The sequence below is a fragment of the Rhinolophus sinicus genome, linkage group LG04 (genome assembly GCF_036562045.2).
Source record: "Rhinolophus sinicus isolate RSC01 linkage group LG04, ASM3656204v1, whole genome shotgun sequence".
NCBI classification, from domain to species: domain Eukaryota; kingdom Metazoa; phylum Chordata; class Mammalia; order Chiroptera; family Rhinolophidae; genus Rhinolophus; species Rhinolophus sinicus.
Genome location: NC_133754.1, coordinates 135,109,608 through 135,122,471, shown reverse-complemented (window position 1 = coordinate 135,122,471; position 12,864 = coordinate 135,109,608).

The window sequence follows — 12,864 nt, the reverse complement described above, 5'->3', positions numbered from 1 at the left end:
CCTTCACTCTGTCTATGTGAGTCTTTAAAGCTAAAGTCACTCTCTTGTAGGCAACATATCAGTGTGTGTTTTTTTAATTCATTTAGCCATTCTATGTCTTTTGATTGGATAAATTTACCCATTTACATTTAAAGTAAATGTGAAAGAAGCCAGTCTGAAAAAGTTACATAATGCATGTTTACAACTATATGACACCTGGAAAAGGCAAAACTATGGCCCCAATGAAAGATCAGTGATCACCAGGGATTGGGGTGAGGAGAAGAATGAATAGACAGAGTACAGAGGATGTTTTAGGGCAGTGAAAATGCTCCGTATGATCCATAATGATGGATATGTCATTACACATTTATTTAAACCCCAAAAACGTATAGCACCAAGAGTGGCCTATAATGTTAACTGTGGACTTTGGATGATTATGATGAGTCATTGTAACAAATGTGCCACTAGGTGGGGGGATGGTGGTAATGAAACCTATGCATGTGTGAGAGCAGGAAGTATATGGGAAATCTCTGTACCTTCCCATCAATTTTCATCAATTTTGCTGTGAACCTTAAATTGCTCAGGAAAAAAGAGTCTTAATATAAAAAAAGTTATAGGTGCTGTTTATAGAATGGTTAGGGAAGAAAATACAAAATATATAGAAAGTATAAAAGCAAACAGCATAAAGAAATGACCATTACCATTATTTTAATGTTTTATCCTCCCACTTTTATTTTAATGCTTCTTCTTTTTTTTTTCTTCTTTTTTTTTAATGGACTTTGGAATAAGATATGCCTGGTTTGAATACTAACCCAGAGGTGACTAGCTGTGGATTTTGGGCGATTTGTTGAACTTCCCTAAGCCTTTCTTTCCTCTGCTGCAAAATGGAAATAGTACTTAGCAATCTAAATTTTATCACAAATATTTATCACCAATTTAGTCATTAATTAAATTAGGCCAACTCCTATTTGTTTTTAAAGATTCCACTTAAATGTAACTTATTCCAGGGAGCTGTGTTGGTGAGGATTCAGTGACACACACATGATCCATGTGTGAACAGACAGAAATGCAACATGACGTGGTGTCTGGCTCATCAGGCCTGTGTTTGAAACATGTGAACTATTACAACTATTATTATTATAATATATTGCATATACAGTTTTATGTTTTGTCACATTTTTACTTAAATGCTCCAAAATGAATATTTCTCCATCTTATTATGAAGAGAAACAAGCTTAAAGAATTTTACAAAGGAAAATGAGGTATAAATGGAGACTTTTACCTATCTCAGCAACCTAGTTCCGGAATTTAAATATGGAATGGCTCTCTTAGTGTTTGAGAGCAGTATTTTTTAGTATGAGAGAGCCTAGAAATAAAGAGTCTCTAATTGGAAGGCTTCATGGACTTGTATTAGTCCAGTGCACTCCCAATGAGAAATCCATTCTATAGCATCATTGACAATCAACTTTGGCCGGGTATGGCTGCTTCCTGTGACAGTGACCTCACTACTAGCTATTGTTGTTAGAGGAGCCATGCTGTTTGCTGTACCTTTCCAAAGGACCAGAGCTGTGTGTGATTCCAGTGTAAACTGACAATAAAAGAGACAAATTAGCATAACTGACTGTTTCAGTTATGAAGATTAAATAGCCTTTTATTGCAGATGTTTGCCAAGGAAAATGCTCCCCAGTGGAAGACTCTAAGCAGTTAAGATAGATTTGATGAGGGTTTTAATTGCTGTTATGCAACTGGTAATGGAAAGTTTTTATTAAATGTCATGCAAGAGTCAATCGATAGTTTAGAAGAGAAAAGCTACTCTTTAATATGGACCTCAGGCTTTTCCAACAGTAGTTTATCAGTAGGGGCAGTTCCATCAGCAACCACAAATATTTATAAAGTACCCAGTATGCATATGGCATTATCATAAATGTGTCAGGGACTGTTGGGGATTAGAAAAAAATAAGCCCATGCTGTGGAGGATCTAATCATTTGAAGCAAGCAAATAGATACCATGGAAACCAAAATAAATATAGTTGTGTGCATTTGTATACACATGTATATATATATTCTATTTAAAAGCAATTCACTGTATAACACCAAGAATCAGAATAAGAGATATATGAAGATCAAGTATACATATATAAAAAAAGAATTTTTTTGCAAAATGATTTACCATAAAGATTTTTGTTCATTTATTTGTTTTTTTCAGTAGCATGTTGGAAAAATATTTGGCTAGAAGGAAGAACACTTGGATTCTAGTCTATCACTAATTACCTGTACCTGGGTTACTTCCTTAACTTCTCTGGGTCTGAGTGTTCATCTGTAAAATGGGCTTTGGATAAGGTTCTAAGGACTTTTGCTAGCTCTAAGTTTCCATGAAGGAGTAAGCAATCCCAGTATATGCATATAATAATGCATGTTAGAAAATTATTTTACACAAATTTTAGGACTCCATTCATTGCATAAAGTACAGGCATACTAACATAAAAATCATATTTCATGCAAAATGCATGTATTTTAAAACTAAAATAGAAACTTGATCAGCAGATCATCGTATTTCCGAGATTCTCACTTCTGCAAGATTATCTAAAACAATTCTTATCAAATTGAACATACTGTCAAGCTTGTGTCTTTTTATTGGTGTCACACTCCCCTAACTATTCAATGAGCTATGTTGATAAGTGAAAAGTGTGCTCCTTTTTCAAAAGAGCTGATCCTTCCTAAAACGGATAGTAGTAGAGTATGAATCATTCTGTGCCATTCTGAAGTTTTGTGATCTAGCAAGACTGAATCAGCAACTTTACTCCTGGAAGAATGGCTGAGACTGAAGGAGATTATTGGATTTAGAGTGGGAAGACCGGCTTTCAAATCCCAGCTCTACCATTCATTAGCTCTGACCTTGGGCAAGTTGTCCTCCTCTACGAGTTTGTTTGCTCAATTTAAAGGGCATGGGTCTCAATGTTATTGAAAGTGAGACGATCCACAGACTTCTAGAGTAGTCATACATGTGTAGGTTGTTTTATGATCTTAGACAGACATTTCAGAATGTTTTCACATTCAAAAGGATTTCGTTGAGCTGGTATTCTATGTTGGGCAAAATGCCAGGCAATTTCACTAAGAACCTATCATTTAATACATAAGACTTGCATTGAATTTTGTATTCAGATTAATGATTGAATTGATGTAGAATAATTATGAGGATTTGGTGAAAGTAAAAGTAATGGTTAGAGGGTTACTATTTTTGAGGAGGAAGGTGCTGTAGCTTCCCACTTTAAGGACTGGCCATGGGCAGCTTTAGAAATGAGTGGGTCATATGTGGATCGATTCACAGATTCACAGCTCAGTTGCTAGGAATACCATAAAGTGTCACTACATTTTTAACCCATTCTTTCTAGCCCCCAAGGTCTAGCATGCACCTAAAGGCCATCAACCAGCAAATGTGTTGATGTAGGTTAGAGAGTTGTGTTAGAGCCATTTTCAGTGGAAAAGACATGAGAACAGACAGGAAGTGCACAAAGTAAGTGACGGAAAGCCTGCTATGTACTTCTGAATCAATTATTTAACAAATGTCGTTTACTTCACCTTCAGAGTATAGGAAACACGAAAATTCTTTTCTGAAAGATGAAGTATAAATGAAGGGGAAATTACAGATATGCCTACCATGTACCAGGAGCAAAGTAATGTACGTACAGTATTTCATTTTGTCCTCTCAGTAATCTTAAAGGCAGTTACGACTAATTTCTCATTTTATAGGTGAAGGAACTAAGGCGTAGGAATATTAAGTTATTCAGCTAGCAACAGTGGGATTTAAACCTAAGTCTCCATCCTAATCCCAAACTCAAGATTATTCCTGGGGATGCTTTCAGGTTCCCAGAGAGATGACTTTTCATCCATTCACGGACTCTCTATCATTTTGGTTCTACTTTACAACTAGGTAAGGAGTTGCCAATGTTCCCTTTAACGGGACTCGGGCATGTTCTCATCTTGAGCATATTGCTTCTTGTTAACTGAACATTTAGAATTTCATTGGAATTTGGCTTAAAGCTGGTTCCTTCTGTTAAATAAAAACTTCTTCTAAGGGCCAACAGTTTGTTAGCAGCCTCAGGATCTGTGGTAGATTAGATGATTGTTTCCCTATTCTCCACGCCGTTCCTGTATTAGTTATACATCCATCCCCTTTGCCATGTGACCCTGCAGTTAAGCCCTTTTTTTCCCCTATGCCCTTAATGTTAAATTGGGCTGCGGAATAGTCTTTGGGCAATGAAATGTGGAAGAAGTGACAGTGTGCCCGTTCCAGGCAAAGACCATTAAAGGCATAAAACATCCCACTTTTCCTGTCATGCTCCTGCCTTTCGCCGTGATGAGAGCATCGTAGGTGGCTTCTGTTCCAAAGGGGATGAGAGGAATGTAGATCTGACCTGAACCCACCTGTAGCCTGAAGCAGAGCTGCCTGCAGCCTAGCATAGAGTGGTGGGTCCACAGACTCAGAATAAATGGTTTTTACTGGAAATCATTACATTTGGGGGTATAATATAGGATTACCATTGCAATAGTGAAATAGTAGTGTGTATGAATTATAGGATTTTGTTTAAAGGAAAGTTTTGGTAGTTAAGAGAGTAGAGAGCAAGATGCTAGCCGTCTTCTGATAAATGAAGTGGGGAAGAAGTCAGAGAATATGATTAGTGTAGGAAAAAGCAGAGGAAGAAGGTCCAAGAAAAAAACAACGTGCACATTAAGTCTTTGGGGAGTAGTGGGGTAAGTGAGCAGGTACCTATTATGTGACTTGAGGCTTGTATGACTTCCTTGAGACCTTTCGTGACAATACACGAACCTCCTCTGGAATGAAAACAATTGAGAGTGAACTACTGTGTTTCCCGGAAAATAAGACCTAATCGGAAAAGAAGCCCTAGCATGATTTTTCAGGATGCTCGTAATATAAAATAAGCCCTAATGCATCTTTTGGAGCAAAAATTAATACATGACCTGGTCTTATTTTCAGGGAAATACGGTAGGGCTTATTTTATATTATGAGCATCCTGAAAAATCATGCTAGGGCTTCTTTTCCGGTGAGGTCTTATTTTCGGGGAAAAAAGTATGCAGGCAAACTCGTTCTTACAAACCCTGGAACTGGTAACGCACACTCTAAGTGCAGGGGCAAAAACAATAGACTAGGGAACCTCCACATGCTACCTCCTGCTCTGTAGCTAAAATTACAATGCTATTGGGTAAAGCTGGATGCATGAAAATAATGTGTGATGAATTTTTCCGTTTAAACAAGAAGGTGCCAAAAGCAGGGGAAGAAGGGGATTTCTTTTTCTTTTGAAATGACTTAATTTCTGTAGTGCTCTAATAAGTAGGCTTTGCTTGATGGGCTGATGGCCAGTGGCATTATTCAGGTTTGTTTCTCTACTGCTCTTCAGAGCCACGATAGCACTTCAGATAATGGTCACGGCGTAATTGCCATTACACAGATGTTACTCGGTCAGATGCCGCTCATCTGTCAGGCTCCTAAACATCTGATCTCTGCAGCATCACACATTATCATTCAGGTGGGAAGAAACAGGACTCCTGAAGCTCATCCATCTCTTTTACCAAAACAGGCTTCTTAAAATGACAACAAGTACTCACTTCCTTGGAAAGAAACAACAACTACAACAACAACAAAAGCTATGGAGAAAAATGTAATATTTTATTTACGGAATATTGGCTAAATTAATTATCCTATAGCTATGTGAAGAACTACCAGGCCACCATAAAATGTAATATGATAATATAGATCTATGTTTACTGATTTGAACATATATAAATAACCCAATTCATTAGTGGAAAATATCTTGGATATACAATGTATGGTTCTATTTTAATTATACAATTGTGTGTGTGCATGTAGAGATGGAACACAATGTAAACTAATACGTATTAAAAGCCATCAGCATGAAAGATGCCAAGGTTTTATTAGTGGTTACATCTAAGTAATAGCATTATATGTGCTTTAAACTTGTGCCTTATACTTTTCCCTATCTTCTTTATGTCATGAGTATTACTTTGTATAATCAAAAGAATAAATATATTTTATTTTCAAAACGTAAATGAAGAGCATGTCTTTAACTTTTTATAAAATTTTGTATGTATTTTCCCTTATTCGAAATTAAGTAAACCTGCTATTTTCCTTCATATGTGACCAGAATAGAGGTACATTTTCATAAATGAACTAGAATGATATGTAGAGGTTTGGAAAGGCCACTAGACGCCCACTACTTACAATAGATGATGGACACTGTAAAATACTTTGTCAGGTTAAATTAAAAAACCTTTCTCTGGAAAGGTGAAAACATAGTCAATCATTTATTCAACAAACATATTCAACATCTAGAGCGAGGCACTGTTCTATTTTTTGGGGGGAGAAAAGAGGACCCAGTAGGATAATAATAATACTCTACATTCGCTTTCTAACATTCTTCCTATGCGTTATCACTCACGGTCCTCATGGTACGAGGGGAACCAGGCTAAAGTAGGATCACTTTTCCGATGAATGACCTGAGGCTCAGAGAGGCAAAATGATTTGTGTACAACTGCAAAGCCCTGCCGCTCTCCAGATTTAGCAGCCATATCCTGGGTCCCTCAGTGCAGTGTTCCTCACCCAAGCTTCATCAAAACAATGGCAGTCTTTTTTATTTTATTTTATTTTTCTATCTAGCTATAGTTGCCTTTTTCAACTCAGCTTTCCACTTCAGGGATATTGCTGTCTAAACAACTGGGGGCAGTCACCTGGAATTGAATTAGCTCTTTAGCTGGATTACTCTGGCAAAATCTGACTGGTCATGAATATCTTATGAATTAGTTTATAAGAGTATCTTGACAGTAGGCCAAGAATGGGTAAGGGAAGAGGGCAGAAAGCCAGGACACCAGGGTGACAGATCTAAGCAGTAATCTCCTCGAAGCCAGTGGCAGCACGTTTGTTGATTCCCTGATGTCCAGTCCACCCTAGAGATTAGTGTAAATTTGTCCAAGCAATCTGTTTCCTTAGCCCAATGATTTGTTTAGAAAGTAACAAACAATGCCATTCTACTGAGGCAAAATCTCCTAGAAGCCTTTTAATAAATATGGCAAAATCTCCTGGAAGCCTTTTAATAAATGCTTCCTTCATCTATAAAGCAGACACAAAGAAGAGAGTGTCCTGTTAGTCTTCCTCGCAATGGTTCTGTGAAGGAAGGTAAAACCTGGAACTACTGCAGCCATTTTATGACTAAGAGGAAGCAGCCTAAGATCAAAGCTCATGGAAGGAATTTGGCGATGGGAGTGGATGGGCCCTGGAATCAATAAGCCTTGAAGTCTGAGTTGTTGACATCCTGCTAGGTGAGATAATTCATTTCCTCATAGCTGAATCCCATTACACTTAATGGTTTTTCAGTATTTGTTGCTGAAAGCTTTCAAACTGATACAGGTTCTTGGGAGAGGAAAGTGGAGTCATGAGAGCATCCTGATAAAAAAAACTCTTCCTTCAGTTTTTCCCAGAAATTGCCCTACCTAGCAATACGTCACAACGTGTAAGACTATGGATCAGAACTTCTCAAACATTAATGTAGATCATCCTGGGAGGCTTATTAAAATTCAGATTCTGATTCAGTGAGTAGCTCCTGGTATTGCTGGTCTAGAGCACACTGAGTAATAGCAGGATTGTAGAGAGCAGGGAATTGCATGTTGAAACCATACACAATGATTTAAGCTCTAAAAGTCTTCTCAGCACATGAAGGTAACACTTTATAAATTATAAATCACCATATAAAAGCTATCGATGATGATGATGATGATGATGAAGAAAACGGCCACTGTATGTCCATACAGATGATGTGTGTTGTGAGGTTGTTATGAGCATGGAATCTTGAATGAGCTAAATAGGTCTAAATCTTGACTGTACCTCCCACTAGCTGCATGACCTCAAATTATTTAACATCTTTTTGCTCAGTATTTTCATCTGTAACATGGATGCGTTAATGGTGCCAACCTTATGGAGTTATTCTGGGGATGGAATGACATAATTAACAAGCAAGGTGCTTAGAGTTGCCAGGCAAACAGTCAATGTTTTCCTAGTAGCAGTAGCGGCCGCCTCCGCAGTAGTAGTAATATGTTGCATAGCCATAAAGTTTTCTTTTGATTATTTTTATTTCTATTATGCCCAAACTCTTCTATGCACTGAAACATTCTTTGAGTCTTCTTTCCTGCTTTTCCTAACATAAAACCCCCTTTCACCCTAGTAACCCCACTTCTATGCACTGATCCCTGATGGCCAGAGTACAAAAAGCCATAACCCAAGAGTTCTACTGTTGGCTGGTTAAGACCACATATACAATCTACAAGAGTATAAAAACATTTAAAACATTAATTGGGAGTTGCATTGGCATATGCCAATCTGATCTTGGACCACACAGGGAGGATATTCAGATCCACTCAGCACTCTGCATGATAATTCTGTGGACAGCAGGAAAAGCTCTCCCCCTTGGACTTTTCCTGTCATTTCTTCTTCTTACATTCCCATTGTTCCTCTCATTTTCTCTCTCCTTCACCAAGGACTCTCTTTTTCTTGGGCTCTTCCTTCTAAGAGCTATAGAGAACAAATAAGCGAATTTATTTTTGTCTGGTTCTACTTCAAGATGGATTTTGGCTGGAATGACCATCTAACCAACAGCCTTTCTCCTTCCCACCCATTCCCTGCCTTTATTTTGGACTACTGCAGCTTCCATCTGAGTGAGAAAATTAGAGCCCCAACTTATAAATTCCTTCGATCTTTGATTTCAGTTTCTAGGATTTGTATTTCCATTCCACTTCAGCAACACAAAATTAAATAAAATCATCGCTCAAAGGTGCCCTGCCTTCATGATTAACATCCCAGAACTCCATGCTTCTAAACTCAACTTTCTGATCTGTCACTTTGCTCAACCTCACACATCTTGATGTTTTTCCTGACCCTCCATGTATCAGCGTCCCTTGGCTCCTCTGATGAACTCTAACTCAACAATCTTGACACGATTGTCCTGATTGCTTTAGAAGTTCCTGCTCCCCTGCTCTTCAATAATGTTCCCTCTGTCAGTACCTAACCCTGAGTCACAACCACAATTCTGTTTCTCTACCTCTAAGTTCTGAGCTTCACTGGAGAAACTTAAATAACTACCAAACCAAACCACTGATTAGAATCAGTATCAAATGGATACTTGTCAACTCCCTATTCCCCACAGCAGCTGTTTCTAACCTTTTCCCACATTTTTCAGGCCTCAGATCTTACTCCTTTTTGGAGCAATGTTTTTTAAATGTTGATCTACAAACACCTCCGGGGAATCTTGTTACAATTAAATTTCAACAAGTGATGCTGAAATTGCTGGCTTAGAAATCATTCTTTTGAGTAGAAAGATCTTACATTTTATCCCTCTTTGCTTTTTCTGGAACTTTGGTCAGGAAAACTCTTTTTCTTTTGTCCTATACCTTCATTCTCTTCTCCACTATCTTCTTCCCCTAAGCCCACAAGCGTACTAAAGTCTACCAAATATAACCTCTCACTAACTCCGCTACACCTTAAAGCAGCATTTCCAAAAATGTGTTCTATGGAACAAAGATCTTTCGAGGTATAGTGTTTCATATAAAAATTGGATTCTATGCCAAATACATTTGGAAATGCTTGGTTAACCATAGTTCAAATTTTTCTTTATGATGGTATTTTCTAGATGGATTTGCCTGAGCACCAACGCTGGAGCTAGTTTAGTAAATACTATTGTAGAACAACCATCTTATTCGTCCTTTTCTTTCAAGGCACAGCTTCTCCAAACCATAGTTTACATGGATTGCCTCAAATCCATCAGTACCTATTGAGTCTGTATGCCCTAGCACCTCAGCATTTGCTCACTATTCAAATGAATCTACTCCTTCAGATTTCCCTCCGTACTCTGCACATAACTGTCCGTGTCCCCATTACACAGAATGTTCCGTGCATCTTGCTCCATGTTGTTTCCAGAGGAACCCCTCTGACTTGCCCCTCTGCCCCTACTCATCCTCTGCACTGCAATCAGAGTAGTCTTCCTAAAAAACACATCTAATCACGTCACTCCCCTTCTGCTAGTCTCCTAGAGGGAAAAGTGTGTTTCAGCTCAGCATGACATGTGGACCTGACTCCTGTCTGGCCCAGTGCACCTCACTGCCAGCCATCCAGCCCTCACGGTTCCAGCCTGGCCAGGCTCCCTGCCTTCCCTGGACATACCTGTCCTCTCTTGCCTCTTCGTCTTTGCACCTGCTGCAGAGTTCACCCTCAGCCTGAACTAAATGTCCCCTTTCTTTCTGCTTTCTATATACATTCCTGTCCATTCTTAAGACTAATCAGTTTCTCCCCTCCTGGAAGCCTTCTCCTAACACCTGTCCCTGGGAAGGGAGTATATATCTGGATCTTTAAAACTTATCGGGAATACAGCAGGTGCTCAATAAAAGCTTGCAGAATATAGACATTATTGAATAAATATGTGACTGAATGGATAAATATAAATTTCTAGATTTACATTTCTAGATATTAAATTTCTTACAGGCTGAAAAAAAGGAAATTACTTCTTCAAGTACAATTTGCTATTGAATACATTCCCTCTTAACCAATTTTTAAATTGTGTATATAGTACATACATATAGAGGAAAGTGAAAATTCAATCACTCATAATCCCATTACCCAAATATAATGATGGTTAACGTTATTTTACATATCTTTCCAATGTTTTGACCACACATGTATGTTTATGCACACACATACAACATATACTTATAGAGTATGCACATATATACATATATGTCTGTGTGCATGTATATATACTCATGTACATATATGTGTATATTTACATACATACATATATTGTGTGTCAGAAGGGTATATATTTTTAACAAAGTAAATAATTGTTGCTTTTAACAGCTACTACTGGTATCACAATTTTTTTTAAGGGAGAGAATAATTTTTACTTTTGAAACATGCTGTAGTACATCCTTCTAGTAGAAGGTGAGTTCCTGAGGGGCAGAAAGCTGCTTTCTGTAATAGAGGGGAAAGTATTTACACTTTCCTTGAGACTTTGAGAAAGGCTATAGAGATGGGAGTGAAGAGAAAAGAGGAGTTTGTGGATGGCACAAAACAGAGTGGTGTGTGGCATTATTCTCTCTTGAGCCTTCAAATATTTAAGAATGTGTAGAACAGAATTGAAAACCCAGATATAAGCCCATATATAAATGGGCAAATGATTTTCAACAAAACAGCCAAAAATATACCGTGGAGAAAAGAAAGCCTCTTCAATAAATGGTGCTGGGAAAATTGGGAAGCCATGTGCAAAGGAATATAACTAGACTGCTATCTGACACCATACATCAAAATTAACTCAAAATGGATCATAGACCTAAATATAAGACCTGAAATAATGAATTGCATAGAAGAAAGCATAGGTGCTAAACTTATGACCTTGGGTTTAGAGAGGATTTTATGAATTTGACCACAAAGGCAATGGAAGTAAAAGCAAAAATAAACAAAAGGGACTATATCAAACTCAACAGCTTCTGCACAGCAAAATAAACCATCAACTAAACAAAGAGGTAACCAACCAAAATGGCAGAAAATATTTGCAAACACCTCTGATAAGGGGCTAGTATCCAAAATATATAAAGAACTCATACAACTCAACAACAAAAAACAAATAATCCAATTTTAAAAATGGGCAGAGGACCTGAACCGACAATTCTCCCAGGGAAGAAGATATACAAATCGCTGACAGATATACAAGTATGAAAAAATAATGCTCAACTTCACTAGCTATTATGGAAATGCAAACCAAAACCACAATGAGATACCACCTCACATCTGAAAGAATGGTTATTATTAACAAGACAAGTAATAACAAGTGTTAGAGAGGCTGTGGAGAAAAAGGAACCCTCATACACTGCTGCTGGGAATGTAAATTGGTACAGCCACTATGGAAAACAGTATGGAGGTTCCTCAGAAAATTAAGAATAGAATCACCATATGACTGAGCAATCCCTCTCCTGGGTTTCTACCCAAAAAATCTGAAAACATCCATAAAAATATATGTAACCCTACGTACATTGTAGCATTATTCATGGTGGCCAAGACATGGAAACAACCGAGTGTCCTTCAATAGATGAATGGATGAAGAAGATGTGTACATATATACAATGGAATGTTACTTAGCTATAAGAAAAGAAGACATACTGACATTTGCGACAACATGGATGGATCTTGAGATTATCATGCTAAGTGAATAGGTCAGGCAGAAAAATTCAATAACTGTATGATTTCACTCTTAAGTGAGATATGAAACTGAAAGCAACAAACGAGCAAGACAAACAAACAAGTAAATACTCATAGACACGGACAGCAGTTTAGTAATCAGAGGGTAAGGGAAGGGAGGCAGAAGAAGATAAAGGGGGTGAACTACATGGTGATGGAAGGAGATCTGACTTTGAGTGGTGAACACACAATGCAATATATAGATGATGTATGTGTGTTATAGAATTGTACACTGGAAACCTATATAATTTTATTAATTAATGTCACCCCAGTAAATTTAATTTTTTTTTTAAAGAATGCTTTGAGCAGCTTCTTTTTTGTAAGAACTGATGGAGGAACTGAATTTCTTGTCTAGATTCACATGATACAACACCCAGATAGCATACGACAATGCAAGAGCCCAGACACAGAGAAGCATATGGAGACAAAAATTACCCAAGTAATACATGTGTATCTTGAGAAAGATTTGACTATTCTTAGACATTAGAGTTGGGGTTGTGTAATGTCAAGATTACTTATATACTTGAAGGTAAAGGAACAGTCATTAGGAAGATAAAGTACATATTTGGGTATTA